The 26108-nt window shown below is 38.5% G+C and overlaps 1 long non-coding RNA gene across 1 annotated transcript; it reads right to left on the bottom strand.

Annotated features, from left to right (window-relative positions):
* Positions 1-1256: 1256 nt before the first annotated feature.
* On the bottom strand, positions 1257-1769 carry LOC145119199 (uncharacterized). Its single transcript, XR_013713732.1, has 3 exons — positions 1708-1769; positions 1564-1612; positions 1257-1461 (listed from the first exon to the last, which is right to left on the bottom strand). It is a non-coding gene; the product is annotated as an uncharacterized LOC145119199 (long non-coding RNA).
* Between the last annotated feature and the right edge of the window lie 24339 nt (positions 1770-26108).

Here is a 26108-nt window from a genome sequence, read left to right as displayed (position 1 = left end):
CCACCTAGTATTTTAAATGTTTAAAATACACCCTTATACTATATAAAATTAAAAGTTTAATATATTATATATGTATAAGTTAAAAGTCAGTCTTACCGTTAGTAGGCCTCATTCACGAAGCCGGTCTATAAGGGGGGGTATAAGGTTACTGCCTATAAAATGGTGGTTTAATGGGTGTCATCTCTCACCCACCGCTTCCTTGACTGGTGGAGGCTCATTAGCCAAACGGGTAGGATAGGACAGTAATTATCATTAAAAGCATAATGATAATTATAAATTAACTAAATACTCTTATAAATTCTCAATCTTAGTTACTTAGGAAAAATGTGAATTTGATGCTAACCCATGAAATTGTACATTGCACCTTATTAGTCGTTAGTGGAGCGGGTGTGGTTAACCGGCACACTAATATGGGACTAATGACGGATGGCAATGGGTAGCTCGATGTTAATTATAGATCAATGGAGTGTGTGTGGTTAACCGTCACATTGATTAGGTGATTTGTAACATTAAGTGTACCAAGCTAATCACTACAAGAAAAACGAGATTTTGCTAGGGAAGAATCTGTTGCAAAAAGATGAAATTTATTTGCAAAAGAAGAATAGCTATGGAATTTGCAATGGAACAGTTCCGTCCCAAAAAGCCCTGTAGCGAAGGTGTTGCAACGGAAACAATAATTCCGTCGCAAATGTGACAACGGAATGAAATCCGTTGTAGATGGTATTCCGTCGTGTATTCCGTAGTAGGATTACGTTGAGAATTTCGTGGTAGTTATTCCATCAACAATTCCGTTGTAGTCGATCCATAGCAAAATCCGTGGTGATAAATCCCTAGCAAAATCCATGGTGATGAATCCCTAGCTAAATTCGTGGTGATGGTTCCCTAGCTAAATCCATTGTGATCACTCCCTAGCTAAATCTGTGGCTTTGGTTCCATAGCAAAATCCATGGTCTATAATCTATAGTATATTCCATAGCAAAGATTACATAGAAAATTACGTAGACATGCTTCCATAACAAATTTTGTTGCCACGTTTCCATAGCACAATCGATAGACAATTTTGTAGGAATATTTTCGTAGCAAAGCTAGATAGCTACAGATGGATAATTAATTTATAAATTAATTCCCAATTATTTTGTGCGAATATATAAAAAGAAATATATCAAAAAATCAAATAAGATTTATATCATAAAACAAAATAAAAATATTTATTACATGGAAATATCAACACTCTATGATCTACTACTTACCCACATCTTATGTAACTAAACTAGACATAAAAGAATCTATACATTTGTTTTTTATTAAAAAAAATAAGAACCTCAGTTTCTTCAACCACATCCTCATCCATGCCCCATGAAATATCATCCGCAAGTGGTGCTTCTCTTTTTGCTTGTAGAAGTGAAGCTTCCATGTTACACTTCTCTTGTCGAATTTTAAGATTTTTAAAACTTTGCAAGTCTTTTACATTTTACAACAAACAAGAAATAGTTAATGAACTTCTATGGCATCATATGAAATGAAAATAGGCTTCAAGTGAAAGAGATAGTTGAAGGGCCTTACCGGAGGCATTAAGTCAGTTGTTCCTTGAAATATGTACAATCGAGTTAAACTGTAAGTAAATAAAACAAAAGAAAGAATAAGTGTTAAATTCAAACGACCGACACAAAACGATAACAGAATAACATAAAAAAGGCACGAACTTACTAGCCAAATCGAAGAACATCACCAACATGGAGCTCCATATACACCTTTTTCTTCCCCTAATTAGTGAAAAGGGATGACATATAAAGATTATAATTCCCATCTTACAATAGTTAGTTGTATTGATGTATGAAGTTGAAATGAAAGTTTAAGTACCTGGTTCTTGTTTATGAATGTTCCATGTGTACTACTAAGATCATACATGAAAGCACCACTAGATTCGTTGAAGTGGAGAGGTAACAGAGAAGAAAGTATGTGATTAAATTGAAATCCTAATGTTAAAGACATTATCAAGATCATAATGATTTCTTAATCGAGGATTGAAAAGAAAACAAACAAGAGCAACAGGTTTCAGGGTGAATAAATCTGTTGTATCATGGAAGATAAAAGGTAATGCTTACCAACATGAAATTGAGATATGGTTGAATGCTCAATAATATAATCATAAAGATCTACTCTTCTGAAATGTCAACTCCCTTTTCATACCTATTCAATAGCAAGCAAATATAACTCAGCAAAATCAAAATCAAGCACACAACAAGAATTTTAATGCAACTATAACCCATGTGTACACATGATCTTGAGAATGAATCTGATCCATAATGTGAAGCCACTATTATCACTGGATTAAGCCATAAAAATGAAACAAAACAACAAATGCCTACAACTATGATTCCATTCATTTTTCAAATTTCGATTGATATTCTAATTTCCTTTTTGGAAACCACAATACCAAAATTTTGATATACATCCTTATATGAAAATTAAGAGATTGGATAACACAAATTTTATATTTCGATGACCTTTTATGGAAATGAATGACTTTTATGTGCAATGGAAATTGTAGAAGGCCACAATCATCTTCTTTGTTTCAGATAATTAATCATTTCTTTTAAGAAAAAAGAAAGAATGGTATATGCATAAATTATACCCTGTTTTCTGCCAATCCATGTTGAATAACACCGTTGGGATTATTCACTTTCACGTAAGGATCTTCAGATGCTCTATCCAACCCAAAGTAATAAGGAGAAAGATTCAATTTCACAATAGAATGAACGCTAAGAGATACATGAGACCTAACAATTGAGCCACGAGACAACAACATATTAGAATGGTAAGTTTACCTAGATAGCTCCGGTAGATTAGACGACAAAGAAGTCGGCGACGGAGGGTTCGAGTTCTGCTCTTGCGGCGGGTTCAGCAACAAACGACGTCGTTTAGGAGTCTCATACCTGTTGAAGAAGACTGGGATTGTTCCCATGATTCTTCCTACATGGTTGGTGGCTTGTGTTCTTAGGGTTCCTATCGCCAACACATAATAGGAATTGAGAGAGAGAGAGAGAGAGAGAGAGAGAAAGAAAGAGAGAGTTACAAGGAGGAAAAAGATATCCGATGAGGAGGTGGTTACGATGTGTTAACGGCTAAACAAACCCTAATTTATCAGTAGGCGACTTTTTTCTGTGGACCGATCTGAGGATAGGTTATTTGATATTTGGGTGCGTTAAAAATTTAAAATAATTTAAAACTATAAGAGGGAGCAAGGAAATATTTTAAAAATATTGGAGGGACTATCAAAATCTATAAAAACTACATATCTTAAATTTAAGAAATCAATATTTAATTTTTTAATTAATCATTTTGTTTATTATATTATTATTATTATTATTATTATTTTTGTCTTAAAACTACTAACTTTTAAATGTAATCATAATTTTAAAACCTATATATCTATTAATATTTATAAATTTGGAATGACAATATAAATATTTTTATTTTGCTACTCTTGGCTTGAGTTGTGAAAAATAAAAATCTACGAACTAGGGGTGATGTAGGTGTCTGTGTGGGCTTGTGGGAATAGTCGTATAGGTATAATGGTGGAGGTGGGGGCGATAGTGGCAGGTAAGATATATGTTGGGTGTGGTTGGTGTGAACATGTTGGTGTGAGTGTGAAGGAACGGTTTGGGCTTATGCCTTATGGCTTATGGCTTATAGATTATCGCTCAAGGCTTTGGACTTAAGGGTTTATGACTTAGGGTATAAGGATTGGTTGATAGTCTAAGAACTAAACCCTACTATTTAAGCCCTAAACCATAAGCCTTAAGCCTCAAAATTTAAGACATAAGCATAAATTCATAATCCTTAATCCATAAGCACTAAACCTAAAGGTATAAGTCAAAAGTCAAAAACGCTAAGATATATGAGATAAACCCTAAGCCATAAGCCGTAATCCGTAAGCATTAAGCCATATGGCTCAAGCCATAAACCTTAAGCCCTAAGTGATATACCATAAGCCATATTTCCTAAGACCCAAATCGTAATCCATAACCAATAAGCCATTAATTAACCATAAGCCTTTAGCCACACGTCATGAGCCATAAACCATAAACCATAAATCCCTAGCGATAATACATAATAATCCTTAATCCATAAGCCCTAAGTCTTGAGTCATACTCTTTATGCCATAAACCCTAAGCTATAATCCAAAAGACCTAAGTCATATATCATAAGCATTAACCTATAAATCATAAGTAATAAGCCATATGTCATAACCCACTAGACAAAATCCATAATCCATATGCCTAAACCCAAAGTCATTAGTCATAAGCCTTAAACCCTAAGTCATAAACCATAAGCGTTCAACAATAAGTACTAAACCATAATTCACAAGCTATAAGCCTTAAGCCTAATCCCCAATCCATAATCCCTAAAACCTTAAAACATAAATCATAAGCCATAAACCCTAAGTCATAAGTATATATGTTTATATATGCTTAAGGATTAAAGCTTATGGATTGAAGCTTAAGGCTTATGGCTTATGGCTTATGGCTTATGGCCTATGGCTTTTGGCTTATGGCTTATGAATTATGGATTATGGCTTGTAGCTTAAGGATTTGTGACTTAAGGCTTTATACTTTAGGGTATAGAGTATAGGGTATAGGGTTTATGGTATAGGGTTTAGGTTTTAGGTCTTATGGCTTATGCCATAAGCCATATGACATAAGGTATGCTATATGGCGTAAGGTATAAGCCACAATCCTTTAGCATTAAACATTTTGCCTCTTAAGCGATACACCATAACCCTTAAGTTATAACCCTAAGCCTTAAAACCTAGTCCATAAGACCTAAGCCATAAGCCATAGATGGGTGAGTATACGATAAGTCGAATGGGTAGGGGTAGGCTATGATTGGTGGTGTTAGTGGCGGTGGTGGTGGTTTTAAAGGGTGATGGGTGGTGGTGGTCTTGGTGTGTGAGGGTGGGGGTGGTGGTTATGATGGGTGGTGGATGGGTAGGTGATGGTGGTATTGATGATTGGTGATGGCGAGTGGTGGTGGCGTGTGGTGATATTTGGTGGTGGTGCTAGGTGGTGGGTAGTGAGAATAGTAGGTGGTGATGATGTGGGTGGTTGGTGGTAAAGATGGTTGGTGGCAGGTGATGGTGTTGGAGATTGCGGGTGGTGGTGATGGATGGTGGAGGCGGGTGATGGTGTTGGGTAGTGGGTAGTGGTGGGGGTGTTGGTGTTGGGTGGTAGTTGGTAGTGGTAGATAGGTGGTGGTGGTGGGTGGGTGGTGGTGGTGTTAGTGGTGATGGTGTCAGAGGAGATAGTGTGGGTGAGGGTGGTAGGTGGTTGTGATGGGTGTGGTGTTGGGTGGTGGTGGCGGCGGTGGTTTTGGTGGGTGGTGGGTGGTGGTGGTTGTTGCGAGTGGTGGTGATGCATGGTGGAGGCGGGTGGTGGTGATGGGTGGCTGGTAGTATTGGTAGGTGGTAGTGGCGGGTGTTAGTAATGGTGGTTGGTGGTAGTAGTTGGTAGTAGGGATAGGTGGTGGTGATAGGTGGTAGGGGTGGTGGTGGCGGGTGCGTAGTGGTGGGTGATGGTGGGTGGGTGGGTGGTGGTGTTCGTTTTGGTGGATGGTGGTGTTGGTTTTGGTGGATGGTGGTGATAGGTGGTGGGGGTGATGGTGGCGGGTAGTGGTATACTTAGAATACATAAAAAATACTTAGAATACATAAAAGATACTTAGAATGCATAAAAATACTTAAATATACTTAGAATACATAACAAAATACTTAAATATTTTAAAAATACGTAGAAAATACATATATTTTTTAAATATATTTATTTACGAATTACTATATTTATTTACATTTTTAATAATAATAATAATAATAATAATAATAATAATAATAATAATAGTAATAATAAAATGGTTGTTGTATTAAAAGCTTCAGGAATTAATGCATAAAACTTTTGAGTGGTGAGGTAAAGACATCAAATGTATGTAGTTAAGCTTGTTAAGGTGGCTGAATGAGATGAATTTGGCACAGGTTCGAATTCCATGCCCTCCATTTTCTAAAAAAAAGTCTTTGTTTTTTAGTAAAGAGGTTCGAATCAAGGTATAAAATATTTGAGTGGAAAGGAAAAGACATGAATTGTATGTAGTTCAATTGGTTAAGGTGAAGGAATAAGAGGGAGGAGACCGAGGTTCGAGTCCCATGCCCTCCATTTCCCTTAAAACTTCCAATTTTTTTAATAAATATCAGCTGCCACATCAAAAAAGTGTCCAACTTGGCATGTCACATAGGCAGATAACCGACTTAATAGGTAAAAAGGGACTAAACGGAATAAATTTCCCGGTTTTCTGGGCATTTTTATACAAAAAAAAAATTAGGACTTTTTTAAAACTTTTCCCAAAATATTTGGACTTTACTGTAGATATCCCGTGTATATATATATATAAAATGTAAATGTTTCTGGATAAAGAAATCGAATGTCTACAAGTTCAACAGGCAAAGCACTTGCCATTATTTATCATTTGTCGCGAGTTCGATTCTTGCTTTACACTTTTTTTCAATTAAATTAGCTTAGTTTACTTTATTTAAGAATTTAGAATTTATTTTTGATATGACCCACAAACGTCAATTTAGTCTTACTGGTATTGTTCATTTGCTTTCTCAATAATGCCGCGAGTTCAGTTCCAATTTCTAAGAATTAACGTTGTTGTTTTTTTTTGTCAAAAAAAACTATATTTCAGTTGATTGGAGCTCATTCTTTAATTTAAACCTCTAACATACAGGGCTGCCCCTGGCTCGCTTGATCCAAACTGGAAATTGGAATGGTTGCTATAAGCCTGCTTGAACTCGGAAACATTTTTGTTTTGGTCATTTGGAACTTTTGATTTTAGCTACTTACAAGATTATATAAACAAACAATTAATGTTGGAACATGGAAAAAATTTTGTGTTTGACACTTTTAATTGTAATAAAAATTGTTACAAAATTTAATTTTAGACAAGTTGCTACAAAATTTAATTTCTTAACAAAAATCGTTACAAAATAGCAATTGACATTTACTCTATAGCAGATCATCTACGAGATTGATTTTCGTAGCTAATATATGTTGCTAAACAGCTAAAAAATAGCAATTCCTAACAAAATCCATAACAAAAATTGCAATGGATATTGGCTTCATAGTCAAACTTCCACGAGTTTTATTGTCGTTGCAAATTTTCATAGCTAAAAAGTTATGAATTTGAACTATTTAGCAAATTTTCTATGGAATTTAATTTCGTAACAAAATTTGTAACAACTTAGTTAGGCTTTTCTTTTCATAGCAAAACAAACAACGGAAATAAAATTTCGTAGCATAATTTCGTAGTTAAATAGCTATGAATGTTACTTCCATAGCAAAGCAACTATGAAATTTTATTCCGTTGAAAAATTTCATTGTAGAGTAACCACGATATTTAATTCCATAGAAAAATTACAACAGAAAGTATTTTTGTAACAAATTTTGTTGCAAATTTGCTACGAATAGTTTTTCCATAGAGATATCGGTAACAATATACCAACGGATTTTGAGTCGGTAACAATTTTCGTAGCAATTCCCATCTTTGCTACGGAAAATTAACTCCGTAGAAAATGTGGTAGCAAATTAGCTATGGAACGACATTCCATAGCATGATCTGTTGCAGAATAACAACGAAAATACGTTCCATAGCAACCTTCTGTTGCTATTTTGGTGTTTTCTTGTAGTGAATTTAGATGGTTATTCACACCTTGTTTGTGATCCTCGGCATCCCAGTTACAAACTTGAAGGGCATAATCGAGATTTAAACATGTCATTGAAAAGTTCAATGAATCTCAAAGAATCTAGGAATTTCAATTCATTTAAAACTTAATAATCAATTTCGTTTTTCATGGTGGAAATTGGTAAGTCGTCATTTACCTACCTTCAAATATTTTACAATTAGATTACGACATCCCTCTTCCGAATTGTAGAATATTGTGTTGGGTCATAGCCTTAATATTTCATGTTGGGTGTTATATTAAGGACTTAAATCAACTAACTTGAATTTCTCCCATTATAGATGTTTAGGTCAGACAACTATGGTCTTCCCGAATCTTATGGAAAAAGCTTTCCTCATAAAGATGATATTCCACAAGATAATCAAGGTGAAAGATCAATCCCTTTTTCGTGTTGTAGTGGTACTTCACTTCCTCCACCTCCTCCAATAATTCTCCCTAACCCACAAGTTCAAAGACTTGAAAAGTTCAAGGTCACTCAAACCCAATTGGCAAGGAAACACCAAGATGAAAGGTTTGTGTGTGCACATGTCTTGGAGATGAAGTCACACATTGACAGGATGGGAATGTTAGGAGTCGTTGTGTTAAGGAAGTTGGTTGTTGACTTGGTTCTTCAATCACTTCCTAAGTCATATGGTGAGTTCATTAAAGATTACTATATGACAGACCGCGACATGTCCCTTATCGATCTTAGCTATTTTCTAATTGCTGCTGAATCAGCAATGATTTGGCGCACTTGTAATGCAAATTTGATTGGAAGATCTACTTCCCAAACTTCCATGGACATTGACAATGGAAACATTGGAAGTCCAGAAAAGATTTCTCTTTCCAAGGGAACGGGAAAGGCTAAGTCTGAGATTGTCTCGTGTACCATTCCAAAAGAATCTGTTTGCTTCTATTGCTAAGAGAAGGGGCATTGGTTGCGAAGCTGCCGTATCTACCTGAAGGACCACAAGAATGGTAAAGTCAAAAAGTTTGACTCTGCTTCAAGTAAGTCCACTATATAACTTTAATAAGTTCCTATTTGTAGATTCTTAATACATGATGTGATAAGATTACATTTTGATGTTTTGTAGGATCAAAGGAAGCTTAAAGGAAAAGCATGCTGAGTCCGATCGCAAAGAGATGGATTTCGATCGCATGGTTCGATGATTGGATTTTTGAGATGCTGCTTAGGAGTTGTGATAGATTGCTCAGAAATATGTAGCGAAATAGTTTTCATATGTACTTGCATTGTAAGGACAAGATTTTCCGCGATTTATAAATAAAGAAAGAATTTGATTTTAGCTTATTTATATTTTCTTGCAATGGCTTTTGTGAAAATTGATGTTTGTATGTTTATATGTTTAGCGATATGGATTTGATTCTTTCGTTTCTGGTAGTGTCATAATTTACCAAATAAGGAAAGATTCTCATCACCCAAGTTTCATTTGAATAGAAACTTGGAATCATGCAACCTGTATTGTATGATGGATGAGAACCTTCGTCTTTGGGAAATTAAGACTAATTCCTTGTTCACATGTATATGTGAGTCAAGTGAAGGACTAGGGGATCGGGTACACTTGGTTGTGCACTGGTCAGGTCCACCACAAAGAACGATAAGACAATTCGTTATGATTTACTAAAAGTTTAGTAAGTATGGTTATTCTTACAAGATTAAGTATAATTTTTAGTCATTGAAAAAGTTTCAATGTAAAGCAGAACGAATAATAAGAATCAAATTAGGTAGAAAGATAAAAGTTTCTCCAATCTGAAAGGAAGGGAGAGTACTTGAGTATCGTGTTTTATGATCATCTTAATGATTATGAAAACCATAGCACAATTGATCCTCTAAAGTGCACTTATATGGCTAAGGAGAGGAATTGGGGATTGTTAAAATGGTTAAATCAAAAGGTCAATCATACTTCGTTCCAAAATCAAGTCTTAGAGTCATACTCCAAGATTGTGCCTTGAGTGACATAATCTTAAGAAGGGTTTATAACACCTATCAAATGCAGAGTAAAATATTTTCTACTAGTGTACATTTGAAATTGGTAAGTTGTGATGTTTTGGATAAAACAAAGAGCAACTAAGACCGATTGTGAGAAGTGTGTGTCTTGATAAGAAACCACACTAACTCTTGAATATTTGTTTGTAAAGTAATGTTTCTTGATAAAGAAAATCTTATATGTCAAGAAGTTAGTGGGAGTCTTAAAGATCTTGAAAAGTTTCAAGAACTTATTAAGAATGAAACTGTTGTTTATCGCTAGCACACGACTTAAGGTTTGTAACCTATCGTGTTGACATATTCTTGTTTTCGTGCCATTTCCAGTTAAAGTTGACTATGCATGTGATTTCTATGAGTTCTCAATTGTTTGTATAAGGCAAAGCATCTTGATCAGTGAAAGTTCATTGATCAGCATGGGTGAGCTGCTTAACAAATTGGAAGACATGGTAGGCCCTTGTGCTGCCAAGTGGCAAGAAGTTAAGATTGAACAAGTTCACTCCATATGAGTTTGCATTTGTCACTAATCTTGTCTTGTGATTATGGTTATGAAAAATTCACATGGATAGGAACACATACACCATAAAATCTAAGTGTCATAAGGTTTCTCTCCAATTCATGAAAATGATTGTGAGGAAACGCTTTGACTAAGTAGATTTTAAGCAAATAGCATTTGTGATATTTTCATTCTCAAATTCGATTATGATTATGGCATCCCTCTTCATAGTTCGAATTGTGAGAAATGGCAAATTGTTTGAACATTCGGAACTTATTGCTGTAAGTTCTGAATAGTTTAGACACACATATGAGCTTTCTAATAAAAGGTGTATGAGCTTAGATAAAGGCTTATCAAAGCGTCTTGTATCAGAAATCTAAACTTTGGTAAGAAAGTCAACAAGTATTGATTTCTAGAAGTCTAGTTGATTTCTGGATACATGTCAAAGCTAGTGGGAGCATAAGTGTTATACTAGTAAGATAATAATTATTATTCTAGTGGGAGCATAATTATTATGGTAAGTGTTGCGAGTTAGCAATGATAATTATAGAAAACAAATGTTTCAATTTGCAAAGTTTTAGATGTTGAAAAGTTGTTTTGCTATAATTAATGGAGAGGAATTCATACTTCATTTCAAATCTTAAAGCTTAGATTGTGACATTTTAATCAAATTTAGTCAAGGATGTATATGAATGTTATGTTGAAAAGATTCGACATAAGGAAATTCTATATATGGAAATGTTATAGCGAAAGACTGGTAAAGTATCAGGTCTAAGAGACTGGTAAAGTATCAGGTCTGTATGTAAGACATTATGATTCGTGTCCCATATGCTTCGGATATAGGATCGATTGCATGTGCTATAATATTCTCCTGTTCTAATTTTCCAAATGCGTAGGGCATTAAGAGGGAAAAAGGACTAGAACCGATGACTAATGTTATTAAACAGTTGTCAAGGACGATCTGAGGTTTACCAATGATTGGTTGCTTGTGGATAGTTGAAAGTATAGGAATGGATGGACCATATTGATATAATTCTGAATATATAGGATTCTATTAAGAATAGATAGCCATATGGAAATTATGGAAAGGTTTCCATAATGGGAGTTGGATATCAAAAATCTATGAGTAAGTTAGAAACTTTTATGCAAGAAGGATGTTCAAAGGAATGTGCTTTGAATATGAGACTTCATATCTATGGAATTGTCTTGTAACAATCTCCAATGGAAAGTTTTGTATTTGACATAGTCTCTGTGACTTGTGTACAAAAGGATCGCTGCATATGAGCTTAGAATCTAACAGATTACAGTAAGTGGAAAGGACTTGGTATTCTTACACTTACGATAAGGATTGGAATTGTGAAATGAGTGTCATTGGAAACGTTTACAGTTGATCTATTTCACAAAATAAGGACCATAGCTAAACATAGTGTGCATGCTTGGAGCATGGGATAACTATTGTTTTAATTCAAGTATGAAGTTGATAAATCGAAACGCTATACAATGAATAATGTGTAATCAATATGGTGATTAAATAAAATGTGTTTATTTATATTCAAAAGTTTTGAGACCATATTGAATTCGATTATTCTTGTGTTTCACTTTCCATGTTTTTACTTCCCGAATAATTAGGTTATTCAAACCATCCACAGTGGATCATACTTTGGAAGTAGGTAATGAAGCTAGACTGTCATGAACAGGTCTGTAGATTGTCTAATGGTGTTTAGACATAGCACAAGTTTGTTGTAGTGTTCATGAGTACTCTTGTAATAAGATTTGAGTATTGGATTAAACCCACGCTCATCTGAATCACTTCACGGATTTTATCACGAGTGATTGTGAGACGATAATATCTTATATTCTTGAAACCAAGACATGTGAGTTGTAGTTTACAAGTCGGTTGCACATTAACATATGTAAACACACCAGTAACTTGGTGTTATAAAACATATTGTTGTGTGTGATTTGATGAGTAAGTACAAGCAAGCATTTGAGTCGAAGTTTATCCATTCCTTTTACCCAATGTGGGATAAAAGCGATATCTGTGGGCCCCTCGATGATTTAGACATGACACCCTAAGTGTTTGGCCAAGCCTCGACTGATCTGATTTGTTCAATTAGTCGGTCGTCGTAAATCGGAAATCGAGAAACAACACATGAACAGAGAGAATGATTATAATCCATGTCTCAGTTCATACGATATCTAGAATGGAGGAATATATAATCCCTTATCTAATGGACGCGTCATTGACTAGGTCAGAGTTCGACAGCCGCTTTTAAGAGCTACGAAATTGCTAGTCGGGATTTTGGAGTCGTACTTGCAATAATAGTTATTAGACTTATCCAAGTGGGAGACTGTTGGATTAGGTGTCTAAGACCATAACTATAATTGGTATGTACTCGACCCGAGAGTAACATGGTTTATTTGGGTTGCCTTCAGCAGAACAATCTGATAGGATGGATATTTGAGAAAGAGTTAGCCCACATGAGATATGGATCATAACCTAAGTGTATGGATTAGGGTTTACCCATGACTCTTGGAATCCTACACTATATAAATGTTACCGCTTATCCAAAATTGACACACCCTATGTATTCTAAGAGAATCATAACCAATTTTAGAGTGTATATACTCTCTCTCAAAGTCTTCCTTTGTTCATGGTGTTTGTGAACCATTTGAGGCATCACAGTTGAGGTGGTAAGCTCTTGAAAGGCCAAGAACTACAACTACATCAAGAGGTATTCATCTAACTATGAGTTTTATATTGTATATCCTCCATTGTATGCTAGTTAAGATGTATGCTTTGGAAAATTGAAAGTTCATGTATAATTAGAGAAAACATAGATCCAAAGCATCTAGGGTTGTATGTGCACCATAGGAGTGTTATAATGCTTAAAACCCAACATATGTTCCGAGCTTCGGTCTGATGCTGGGGCAAGCCCGAGGAATGTTTAGCTTATATGTTATGTGTTATGTGTTCCGGACCTCGGTCCGATGACGGGGCAATACCGAGGAATGTTTATATGTTATGATATGTGTTTATGTTATATGTTTGTTGATATGATATATGTATACGGGACTTCGGTCCGATGCCGGGCGGGGCTCGGTGCCGGACTTCGGTCCGATGTCGGGCGGGGCCTAATGTCGGATGCGTCCGATGCCGGGCGGGGCCCGATGTAGTGGGCTAGGCCCAAGTTATGTTTATGTTATATGCTTTGTTGATATGTTTATATGTATACTTGATTTCGGTCTGATGCCGGACTTGTCCGATGAGGGGCGGGGCCCGATGTAGCGGGCAAGGCCCAGTGTATGATATTATATGTATGGTATGTGGTAGTTTGGGGAGACTCACTAAGCTTCGTGCTTACAGTTTTCAGTTTTGGTTTCAGGTACTTTCGGTAGCAAAGGGAAGAGCTCAGGATGATTGCAGTGCACACACCATTTATTTAGCCTGGGATGTCTTATACTCTTATATGTTTAGACAGATGTTTATGATATTTTGAGATACATGACTTATCATTTTATATGATGTTCGATGACTATGGTTTTCTTAATAATTAAAAATGAAATTTTTGGACTGTATTTTTGGGATATTTCAAGTTGGTATCAAAGCCTTGGTTTGAGGGATTCGGGCACACTCTCGGGTGTCTGAACTCAAACTATGGACTTGGTATGAAAATTTTCCAAAGAAAATCATTTTATAAAAAGAGTTTTGAAAAGAGAAAAGAACTTTGAAAAGAGAAAAAGGGTGTGGTGCATGCAATCAGCCGAGCTCAAGTAAGTACTCCTAAATTACCCGTACAAGTTTATGTTATGATATGTTTATGAGAACTACATGCTAGATTAGGACTAAGGATATAAGAAGGATGCCTTATGTTCCTGTTATATGTATATCAGCTTTATGAGAACTGCATGCTATATTAGGACTAAGGATCTAGGAAGGATGCCTTATGTGCCTGATATATGTATCTCATCTTTATGAACCGCATGCTAGTACAGATTAGTCAGTGATGGCCTGAATGAGATATGCTTGATTATGTTTACTCGATGCTCGAATGATGCTTGCTTTGTGCTTTTAGTAGTTCTAGTTATCTTTTACTAACTAGTAAACGAATATGTTAAGTTACATATTGCGAGGACTAAATAATTTCAGAAGGTTAGGTCTAGCTCTATTGCGCAGCTCTTGTTTGATTCCAACCGTTGTAGGTAGGATCTCTCATTCGAAGAATTATCTAGTCTTAGTGATATGTAATAGTATTCGCGAGCTAGTTAGGGGGAGATAGCAGGGACTTCTTATGCAGCTGATAGCAGAGAGTGGGTTGGTGATTACCCTAGGGCAAGCCTAGGATGAGATTAGCGTGAGAACAACAGTAGTAGTAGAAGGGACTTGGTGGATTCAAGGCAGTTCTTGAGGAAAGTACAGATAGATATGGAAGGTGGTATGGGCCCGTACTACTAAAAGTAGAGGATTCGTACTCGAATGAGGGAGTTCATTCCATCTGAGAGTATGCACAGTATCACTTATCAAACTCTTGTGATCTTCGGTATGATCAAGGAGGGCATTTTTAGAGATTAGTGATGAGAGGTTGAGTGCGTTCTGCACTGAGATAGCAACCATATTAGGGACACGTACGTTGATGTTTCGGAAAGTTCAGAGCTTGTGAAGCTCCATATTATCATGGGGCTAGGGACCCCATTTCTAGCAGCAGATGGTTGGCATATGTCGCCAACGCTTTTCATACCAGCCGTTGCCCAAGAGGGAAAAGGTTCGATTTACTTCCTGCCTCCTGAAGGACAGGGCACGTGATTGATGGGAAGAGGTTGGTAGTGAGTTGAGTAATCATGTGGTCGATGCTATATCATGGGGTGATTTTCTACCAGATTCCGGGTAGAGTTTGCCTAGGCAAGTGAGGCGCGACAGTTGGCGCAAGAGTTTTTGGATCTCCGCCAGACTACGGAGACTGTGGCAGAGATCACTGCCAAGTTTCGGGAGAGAGCTTAGTTGGTTCCGCAGTATGCAGCAGATGAGGAAATGAAGAAGGTAAGGTATCATGACATATTGCAGAAGGATGTCAGGGAGATCGTGAGTATCTTGGGGTGCGAGACCCTGAATGATATGACTTCTAGAGCCCGAGAACGGGATATTGACTTGGAGCACATTGGGAAGAGGGAATCATATCAGTTGCATATATTAAAGGGTATCGGGAGGAGATCCAAGATTTCGGATCAACTTTTGAGAGGCCAACAGGGCCAGATTCAGTGCAGCACGTGCGAGAAACTGCACGATAGAGTCTTTCGTTCCAAGGGTTTGAGTAAGTGTAACTCTGGGTTTATCCTCTGTCTGTGTTTGAATTATATTTCCAAGAGATGTCATATGCCAATTGCATACCGAGAATTATTAGTGAGTAGCGAAAGCTAATTTCCCTAATTGCGGGATTGAGAGTGTACAGTGTCATCTTAGTTTATGGTCGAGATCGGATCAGGGGTGTTCTGTGGAAGGTCTGCAGTCAGGGATCCGCATGATGGTTATCCAGCATCGACAGGATTCGGTTGTCTTAGTAACCGTTATTTATTGGCTAGTAATGGAGCACTAGTTGGTAAGAGCTGGTTGCCATTAGATCGATCGTTGGAAAGTGAGAAGGATGGGGAATTTTCCAATTTTCATGTATTGTGAAGACTTAGTCGAATCTAAGTGGGGGAGAATCATTCCAATTTTCATGTATTGTGAAGACTTAGCATCCTTGTCAGGAAGGAAGACAGTCCAAGCGGCTATATGGATTGAGGATAGTGTGAGTTGGAAGTTTGAAAAAGTTACCAATAAGGAGATCGTATTCTCGGCATGTTTGATAGCAGGCCTTAGGGAACCAGGTTGGGGATTCCAGTCAGGAGATGAGTTCAAGTTTAGGATGTTAGGTCATGTGTATGCTCAATGTTGGATGTGTTCGGATTAGTAATCAGTGATTGAGACAACGTGGAAAGTGTTGTAAGACTGCGGGTAGCCGTAGCATTCACTAGCAGCCAGATAGCGTGGGAAGTGTTGTAAGTCTGCGGGTGTAGCCGTAGCATTCACAAGGTTAGTAGATAATGCTAGAAGTGTTATAAGTCTGCGGATGTAGCCGTAGCATTCACAAGGTTAGCAGATAGTTCTAGAAGTGTTGTAAGTCTGTAGGTGTAGCCGTAGCATTCACAAGGTTGACAGACAGTGGTAGAGTGTTGTAAGTCTGCAGGTGTAGCCGTGGGATTCACAAGGTTGGCAGACAGTGTTAGAGTGTTGTAAGTCTGCGGGTGTAGCTGTAAAATTCACTAGGTTGGTAGATAGCATGAGTGTGTTGTTAGATCGGGGAGGGAACAGTAGTATCCATCAGTTCGGGTGCAGAAGTGAGGGCGTAGCAAGTCCACATAATGGTTTACGGATTTCCCTAGATGAATTAGACCTGGTTGAGCCAGCGATACGACCGTAGGAACGCCACTTCAGTCATGGGATCAAGGAAGCGATGGACCGTTTAAGGTCGTTTGTGATAGAAGGCTACCCTTGGTCATGTAGCAATCAATTTTAGCCTTGGATTTGGTAATGTCAAGACTCGACGTATGTACCCGATCAGTTGGATCAGAAGGTCGTTAGAGCCATAGTGGCAAGATAACTAATGGCAATTATTGGCAGACAAGGATTTCATTTGGAAATCGTGTGAGGCGACTACGTGGGAGTCCTTGGGCGTCGCAACCGGGTCGGAACCCGATATTTCAGATGATTGGAAAATGAACTGAGACCAGGGAGGTCTTGGTGGATTTTGGAAGGCAGCCAGGGTGCAACGTACTGTTTCAGGCAGTTCGGTGTTACAGGAAATTCAGTGCTTTAGACAGTTTCGGTATCTCAAGCAGTAATGGTTTTTTAGGATTTCATGTATGGTTAGAGTAACAGATTGTTGGGTAATGCTAAGTCACCCACAGCAGGATTCAACTATAATGATTCTATATGGGCGGTCTGTCAGGGTGTTAGACCATATCGAGACTTCAAATTTCAGATTGAGTAGTGTGATCATAATACCAAGAATTCATGCATCTCCAGGTTTTAGAACCCTGTGAGGGTTGGCTTGATTTGTCTTGGGAAGGCTGGGGTTATGCTCGAGATTATGGCCAAGTCGTTCAAGTTGGCGGGCGTGTAAGGAATTGTAAGTTATGATTTCGAGGACGAAATCTAATTTAAGTGGGGGAGAGTTGTAACACCTCGTTTATTAAATAAATATATAGACAAATTAATGAATGAATAGTAACCCTAAAATCAATGATAATATAACAAGGTGTTGGTCTCGAGGAGTCAATTGCTACTATTTTAGAAGTTGGGGGTTAAAAGTGTAAGTTCCGGAGTGGTATGTAAATATTTATGAAGGTAGGGACTGCTTGGTAAATTATTAGGACTTAATTTGAAGAGATTTTGGAGGCTAACGGGCTGAATGGTATTATATGGACTTCAGTTGAAAATAATTTGTAGGGGAGGGGCTGTTTGGTATGTTTTGGACCTAAAATGAAATGAATTTATGGAATCAGGGGCTAAAGGGTAAATGTTGGATTAAAGTTGAAGAAGATCTAGTGAGGAGGGACTGATCTTGTAAAAGCGCTCAAATTTTTCAAAGAAACGCGGGTTATACCCGGTGCTCCATTCCTGTCATCTACCCGTCACCTTGTTACTCCCAAACCCTAACCTTACTATTCTATTACAGCCGCCACTCGAGTTCACCAGCCGCCACCACCCCATTTCCCCTCTTGTTTTCCGACCAGATGAAGTTCTGAATGACCGCCGCCTGCTGCCTCACCATCGAGATGTCGTCGTGGCCTTGCTGTCAGTGACGCCATGCGCAGATGAAGGAACAACCTTGAGCGACGTCAGGGCAGTGTTGATGGCATTCTCGGACGCTCCTCCTCCTCCTCCTTCTTCTTCTGTTCCGCCTTCAGCCACGCTGCCGGTCTCGCTTGGGCCGTCGAACGTCGCCGCTCCGAACAAGCGGTGGTGCGATGTTGTTGTCGCTCCGACCGTCGCTGCCACCTCAAGGGCAGCCATGTTGGGTATGTTTCTTGGATTCTACTTGTGTTAGTGTTCATGTGTTGCTGTAACAAGTCTAATGGTTGTGTGTGGGTGTTTTATTCAGCCGGAAATCCACCGCCACCACCGTGAGGTGGTGGCTGCCATCGCTTCACCACCACCAGCCGTCGTATGATGGTGGTTGTGTGTATGTGTGAGTGTAGTAAGGTGTGTGTTCTTTTTCGGATTGTTTTGATGAAGTTTGAGTCAATATTATAAGCCACCAGCATTGCAAAATGGTGGACGCCACCTACCGCCGTGAGCCGCCGCTGACCACCACTGCCCGAGGTGGCAGTGGGTGGTGTCCGGCCTAGTGGAACCCTAATTGGCCCAATGGCTTAATCTTGGATTTAGTTGGTTTGTGTTTAGGTTAGAAACCCTAATTAGGGTTTAGAAAATCCTAATTTTAGAAAATGTTAGTTTTGGATTGTCGGGACCCGCGTTTGGACTGTTAGACTGGAATTTTGATTTATGTACAACTACATTGTATGAATGGTTTAATGGAGTGATGGACTTAATGGATTAAGTCCTTAAGGGGTTAAGTCCTTAATGGGTTAAGTAAGAACACTTAACCCTAATCGTCACTTTATGTAAAAACCCTAATTTGGTTTGGGCCTTTCGTTTGGGTTTTAGTGATTGGGCTCTTGAGGGGCCATTCAAGAACAAATATATGGACTAGAATATTTAGATTGGGCTATAGGATAAGGCCCATTGGACAGACTTGGGCCCAATTGGGAAAATTGGGCCATAGATGGGCCATAACTGGGCCTTGATGATTATGAGATATTGGACCATTGTATTGCCAAGTGTTTAGACCAGAATAAATGGTTGGGTCTTAAGGTAAATACCATGTCGAGGTTTGGGCCCAATTTGGAAAATTGGGCCATATATTGGGCTTTGGTTCATAGTTTGACTTTTGGGCCTTTGGATTGGGCCTTGAGCTTGAATCAAGCTAAGATGGGGCTAAAGTAGTCTTTTACCCCAAGCATGGACTCATGGTTATGTATTGAAAACCTAATTATTAATTGGGTGTTATTTTGATATCGACAGTTCGGGAATCAGTCATTTAGCAGCTAGAGTTTTATTCGTGGGACTTCAGCAGTGCGAGGTGAGTCTCCTCCTCTAGGAATGGGGTCTAATGCACCAATGTTGGCCCGTTTATGTATGTTAGTATATGCCGGACTTAGGTCCGATGTTGGGGTTAGCCCGATGTAGATTATATGCTTCCGAACTTCGGTCCGATGTCGGGGAAAGCCCGAGGAATGTTTGTATACTTGATGTCTTCATGATTTATTGCATGTGTTTGTGTATATGTTTCGGGATTTGGTCTGATGTCGGGGCAAGCGCGAGGAATGTTTAGCTTATATGTTATGTGTTATGTGTTCCGGACCTCGGCCCGATACCGGGGCAAGCCCGAGGAATGTTTATATGTTATGATATATGTTTATGTTATATGTTTGTTGATATGATATATGTATACCGAGCTTCGGTCCGATTTCGGGTGGGGCCTGATGCCGGACTTCGGTCCGAAGGCGGGCGGGGCCCGATGTCGGATGCATCCGATGCGGGGCGGGGTCCGATATAGTAGGCTAGGCCCAAGTTATGTTTATGTTATGTGTTTATGTTATATGCTTTGTTGATATGTTTATATGTATACCGGATTTCGGTCCGATGCTGGGCGGGGCCTGATGCCGGACTTGTCCGATGCCGGGCGGGGCCCGATGTAGCGGGCAAGGCCCAGTGTATGTTATTATGTGTATGGTATGTGGTAGTTTGGGGAGACTCACTAAGCTTCATGCTTACAGTTTTCAGTTTTGGTTTCAGGTACTTTCGGTAGCAAAGGGAAGAGCTCGGGATTATTGCAGTGCACACACCATTTATTTAGCTGGGATGTCTTATACTATTATATGTTTTGACAAATGTTTATGATATTTTGAGATACATGACTTATGATTTTATATGATGTTCGATGACTATGGTTTTCTTAATAATTAAAAATAATATTTTTGGACTGTATTTTTGAGATGTTTCAAGAATGATTTTAGTGATCAGGCAATCTTGGCCTACGACGAGGTTTGCTCCTTCGACGATGAGGATATGGAATCGTTGAAAGCCATTGGGGCTTTCCCTTCTGATGTAGTTTTTCGTCCTTTTGAGGTTACCGTTCAGCCTGATTTTGTGTCTCCGACATCGGTTTGTTTTCCTGAATACCCATTTACTCTAGGTTTAACTTATCCTTTTACTGGTATCATTCATGATTTCTTTTCGACTACCCAAATTTCTTATATCCAAACTATGCCTGTGGTTTGGAGGATCCTATTCTGGATTAATCGCTTGAATCTATCCAAGAATATGGACATTGGGTCGCCTGTGCTGGCTCTCATTTATGATCTTTCTACTTTTGGTTCTTCCCGTTTCCTCTTAAGAATTAAGACAAACACACCCCACCTTATTTTGAAATCTAAGCAAAATGATGATGATTGGAAGGAAAAATACTTCTTCGTGAGACATGACTCGATTCCTGAGGGTAATTTCCCTGCGAAAAACATGGATTAAAAAGGGTAGGATTTGATTTTAGACTTCAAGGATCTTAAAATTCACTTCCCTTATTTTGTTTGTTTTGATGCAGCGTTTAGGTTTGAGGAGCTTGTCCCTGTTATCGGTGATCTTGAGGACAAGATTTCCAAATTTCTCGCACTCCCTGCACTTGAGAGGTCGTTCAAGCTTGAACATTCTAGTCTCCAGGAGGGTTCCTCTACTACTGCTTCTATTGCTACTTGTAACATTATTTTTCTTGGATACGCTTTTTTAAAGGATTCTTTTTTGATAGGGATCTTTGGCAGGGTCTAAGACTACTCGGTCCAAGGATAAACAGGAAAAAGGTGTCATTCTTCCTCTTCCCAAGAGATCTCACAATGTCTTACATTTAAGGCTTCAGGATCCCGTAAGCGGAAGACTTCTGAGGCTATAGATTTTAGCCTAGAGAACCTCAGCATCGAGGATGCTCTTGGGAAGTTGTCTTCGTTTTCCCAAGCTGTAAGTATCCTCTACATAATCATCACTTTATGTTAATCTATCATAACAGTTTCTCCCCCTGTTGATGTTTGCATTTCTGTCAGGTCTCCACTCAGTTTTCTCAGTCCACCAATGATCTCAGGATCCGTGTCGAGAGATCCGAGTCTGTTTTAAAAGAGCAGGAGAAAACATGGAGAGCTACCAATGAGGATCTCCTCCGGAGGGTGGAGTTATTGAGTAAACAGAGGGTTAAAAGGAGGAAGGGCATCTTGTGAATCTCGAGGAGGTGATCGCTGATGCGAAGACAAGTGTTGCGATAGCTATCCTGTAGGCTATGATTAAGTTGGCGGAGGATCTGGAAAATGTAGGTTCCTGGGATGTAGATGGTTGGCGTGAGGCGCTAGTCAAATTGAATGACAAACCTGCTGCCACCAATCAGGATCCTGTACTGCTACTGACCGAGGGACGAGAGAAGAAAGATTCGGCTGATGATGACTAGGCTAAGGTCTAGGCCTGCAAAAAATGAGTTTAGGTTGTTCTCATTTTTATCAGTATTGTAAGACAATTAATCTTTTGGTTGGGTTGATACGCGACCCTTTTTTGAATGACATGGTAGTATTTTCCTTTCATATCTCTCTTTTAATTTATCTGCATAATTTTTATGATGTTAGGATCCTTGAATAATTAGGATCTTGAAAAACTTGGTTCATGTGAACAATCCTGAAACAAAATTTTCTTAGTGAATGATTTCTAGCGTATATGAATCTTGGTAATCAGAGGATTTTTGTTTAGGACCCTGGAAAATTCAGGATCCGTAAACCTTATCTAGAGTTCTTTAAGAATAAGGATAGATGGAACCTGATTATCTCCAAGTTTTTCCTTAAGCTTTGTAAGTTCTTCAACCTTGGAATTTATTGAGGATAAATATTAACTTAGGAAAGAACTTCGATTCACTGTTGACTTCTGATAATGAGGCTCTTTACCAATGAGGGTCGATGAGGATCCTTAACAATGAGGATCCATAAGACGAGGATCCTTAATGATGATGATCCTTATTGACGAGGATCCTTAAAGATGAGGATCCTAGATCATACAGGAGAAATCCCTTCTTAGGATATCCTGTTTATTATTATTATTATTATTATTATTATTATTATTATTATTATTTATTATTTTTATTATTATTGTTGTTGTTGTTATTATTATTATTATTATTATTATTATTGTTATTATTATTATTATTATTGTTGTTGTTGTTGTTGTTCTTGTTGTTGCTGTTGCTGTTGTTGTTGCTGTTAATAATAATAATAATAATAATAATAATAACAATAATAATAAAGTTAAAGTTAAAAACCCTTGGGTTGTCATCATTATCAGCTAGAATAAAAATAAATCAAAATTAAAACATTTCCGGGGAAAAAGGAACATTTAATGCGTTACAAGACCATGATGACACACCGACTGAACGTGGGGTGAGCGGTTGTTTTATCCGTTGTAAAAATTGGGGAAGTGAAACGGATTAGACCCCAAACGGTCGTGTGACATGACTAGATGGGAAAAAAAAATTCTTCAAAATATTGCGTTTATGGAAAATCGATTTATTTGTTTTTTATCCGAAAATGGACCTAGCTGAGGAAAGTCATTTGAAAAAGACTGAAATATCATGTGCGGCAAAACGAATGTTTTGAGGAATGTTTTTTATTAAAGTCCATTAAGTAGCACACAATATTATTTAAGGCGTTTATAAAATGATAACTGCAAGTTCATTTATTTGTATCTGCGGTAGCATTTAATGTGTCCACGGTAGCTGAGAGACAAACTAGATCATGAAGATTAGAAATACAAGAAATAAGGTGACCCGCAAAGTATATAGATCATATGTGACTTCAATGTACAAGACGTACTGAAGACCAAATATGAACTACATACGAACTTAGTTATTCAAGGAATAGACAGTAGTGGATAATGTGCTTCAAGAGTTTGTTTTGAAAAGAAAAGAAGCAATTCATTCACAACAGGAGACCTGGAGAGGTCTGCGCTACCTATCCTTCCAATAAAAACTATGGGTCAGGGTTCATCATTCCTAACATTTCCAAAAATCCATTTAACTTTGTGGAGTCGAGTTCCTTGGTGAAAACGTCAGTTATTTCTTCATTAGTTGGCACAAAAATAAGTTTGGTGTTACCTTTGAGGATGTGGTATTTGATGAAGTGGTACTGGATTTCTATGTGTTTCGTCTTCAAGTGATGAATAGGATTATGAAAAATCGCTATTGCACTCTCTGAATCACAATAGATGGGTACCCGCAGCATCCTGTAGCCGTAGTCCATAAGTTGAGTCTTCATCCAAAGGACTTGGGAACAACAGTTGGCTGCGGCCACATATTCTGCCTCTGCGGTAGACAATGAAACACAGTTCTGCTTCCTTGAAGACCAACTAACTAAGCTGCCACCCAAGAACTGACATCCACCTGAAGTGCTCTTCCGATCGAGTCTGCATCCAGCATGATCTCCATCTGTAAATGCTTGAAGACTAAAATCATTACCCACCGGGTACCAAAGGCCCATTGTTTTTCTTCCCTTTAGGTATCTGAGGATATGATTGACTGCGGTCAAGTGAGATACTTTAGGGTCAGCCTGGTACCGAGCACACAAACCCATAGCAAACACAACATTCGGTCGACTAGCAGTGAGGTACATCAGTGACCCAATCATTCCTCGGTAGGTCTTGTGATAAACAGCCTCTCCGGTAGGGTCATCTGAGATTTTGTATCCAAAGGCCATAGGGACCTTTGCCGAAGAACAATTGTTCATTGAATACTTCTTCAATAATTCCATAGTGTATTTCTCCTGATGGATGAATATCCCTTGAGGGACCTGTTTAACTTGATGACCTAGAAAGTAGTTAATCTCTCTATTCATTCTCATTTGAAACTTGCTTGTCCTGATCTTAGCAAATTCATCCACCATACCCTGATCTGTTGAATCGAAGAGGATATCATCCACATAGATTTAAACAAGCATCAAATGGTTGTCACTTACTCGTCTAAATAAAGTGGGATCAATCACACCTCTTTTGTACCCTGAGGTGACAAGAAACTCAGAAAGAGACTCATTCTATGCTCTTGGTGCTTGCTTTAGACAGTATACCGCCTTCTCCAGCTTGTAGCAGTGATTTGGAAATTCTAAGTTTTCAAAGCCTGGAGGTTGTTGTAGATATACTTCCTCTTTAATTTCTCCATTCAGAATGGAACTTTTTACATTCATCTGATGGACCTTGACATTTTTGTGAGCTGCATACGCTAAGAAGATACGTATGGATTCCATTCTTGCTACAAGGGCATATGTTTCGTCGTAGTCAACACCCTCAAGTTGACTACACCCCTTTTCAGCTAAACGTGCTTTTTTTTACTACTGCACCATATTCATCTAGCTTTTTCTTATACACCCATCTTGTACCTACGATTGTGTGACCTTTTGGCTTCGGTACCAGTTTCCAAACTTTATTTCTTTCAAACTCAGCAATTTCCTCTTGCATTGCAATGATCCAATCGAGCTCCATAAACGCTTCTTTTGTTGTTCTGGGCCTGACCGAAGACATGAATGCTGCATAATGACAATGATGATTTAAATGAGTAGAAGAACGATTTTGAATACATGAGGATGGGTTGCCGATGATTTGACCCGGTGGGTGATCTCTTGTCCAAACGTGTAGTCGTGATTGTTGATGGTCTGCGGCTGCAGTGGAGGGAATGTCCTCTACGTCAGAGGACTCTTCGGTTGGAGAGGGTAGTTCCCCTTCGTTTTAAGAGCAGCCCGCAGATGTGTCTTGGACTGTAGGAATTTGTTCTACAGCTGTTGAAAGAGGTTCCCCTGGATTGAAGGTGGGAGTTCCCCCTGAACTGATGACGTCAGTTCCCCCTGGACGGATGAGTGATTAATAACCCTTGGATCCGTTCTTGTATCAATGTTCTCAACTTCTTCATCCTCGGAGTCTTCAAAACCATTTGATTGGTTGGTTACTCTGTGGATAGGTTCCGGAGCAGCGTCATCTAGTACTAGAACCTCGATGGTTGTCACTTCCAATGAAGTTGAACTTTCCCCCTCAACCGGCGAGGTCAAAGTATTGAGTGACGTATCTTCAGATAAGGTTGTCCATATACGTCAATGTGTTGTTGTTGGGCTACCGGAGACACCAAAATTTCTAAAAGATGAGTTGTCTCTGCAGGATCAAAAAGATCATCATAGTTGACTTCAACTATGTTCAACGGACCCGAAGAGGCTGGGATATCACTTTCCAAGATGAACTTTGTTTCATTTGGACGGATGAGTGATTAATAACCCTTGGATCCGTTCTTGTATCAATGTTCTCAACTTCTTCATCCTCGGAGTCTTCAAAACCATTTGATTGGTTGGTTACTCTGTGGATAGGTTCCGGAGCAGCGTCATCTAGTACTAGAACCTCGATGGTTGTCACTTCCAATGAAGTTGAACTTTCCCCCTCAACCGGCGAGGTCAAAGTATTGAGTGACGTATCTTCAGATAAGGTTGTCCATATACGTCAATGTGTTGTTATTGGGCTACCGGAGACACCAAAATTTCTAAAAGATGAGTTGTCTCTGCAGGATCAAAAAGATCATCATAGTTGACTTCAACTATGTTCAACGGACCCGAAGAGGCTGGGATATCACTTTCCAAGATGAACTTTGTTTCATTTGAAGGAGCAATGCTACAGACATAATAGTCATCAAATT

The sequence above is a fragment of the Lactuca virosa genome, chromosome 6, assembly GCF_052849685.1.
Source record: "Lactuca virosa cultivar CGN04683 chromosome 6, Lactuca_virosa_CGN04683_v6, whole genome shotgun sequence".
Lineage (NCBI taxonomy): Eukaryota > Viridiplantae > Streptophyta > Magnoliopsida > Asterales > Asteraceae > Lactuca > Lactuca virosa.
The sequence above is the reverse complement of the archived record's forward strand: the minus strand, read 5'-3'. Positions and strand labels throughout refer to the sequence as shown.